The sequence below is a fragment of the Anneissia japonica genome, unplaced genomic scaffold, assembly GCF_011630105.1.
Source record: "Anneissia japonica isolate Jap-2015-1 unplaced genomic scaffold, ASM1163010v1 scaffold284915_len19596_cov164, whole genome shotgun sequence".
In the NCBI taxonomy this organism is placed as follows: domain Eukaryota; kingdom Metazoa; phylum Echinodermata; class Crinoidea; order Comatulida; family Comatulidae; genus Anneissia; species Anneissia japonica.
The window spans coordinates 1-504 of record NW_022718766.1 but is presented as its reverse complement, the minus strand read 5'-3'; positions in this window follow the sequence as shown (position 1 = coordinate 504).

Genomic DNA, 504 nt, shown 5'->3' with positions numbered 1-504 from the left:
TTTACCATCAAAATGTACTAAAAACACAAAAGCTCGCATTATATTACTTATCGAACACACATTTATTTTAATCATCAACTAAAATTTACAAAGACAATCTAAGATGCAATATCTTAATCATTACGTTAAAAATTGGGATCAGTGGTTTGTCAGTGGAGAAAATGGCGCCTGAACTGGCGCGTTGAACTCATTTTGTGTCACTAGTAGTTATATATGGGTACATAGTCCAGTTTTTGCATAATAAAGAAGCTTTTAAATAATTTAAATAATAATAATAATTCCGATAAATAAATAAAGAAGATATGCATTTGAATTGGTATCAGACGATTTTTTAGCGACAATGGAATTTGGAAGTGTAAACAAAAGGTGTTTGTATGTGCGTTGACAATAAGGATAAAATTAAAGGGGTTTTAAAGGTTTCATTAAATATATTTAAGCTATTAAATGTGTTAAAAGGTTTCATTAATTTAAAAACAGTGATTTTAAGTGTTAAAAGGTTTCCTT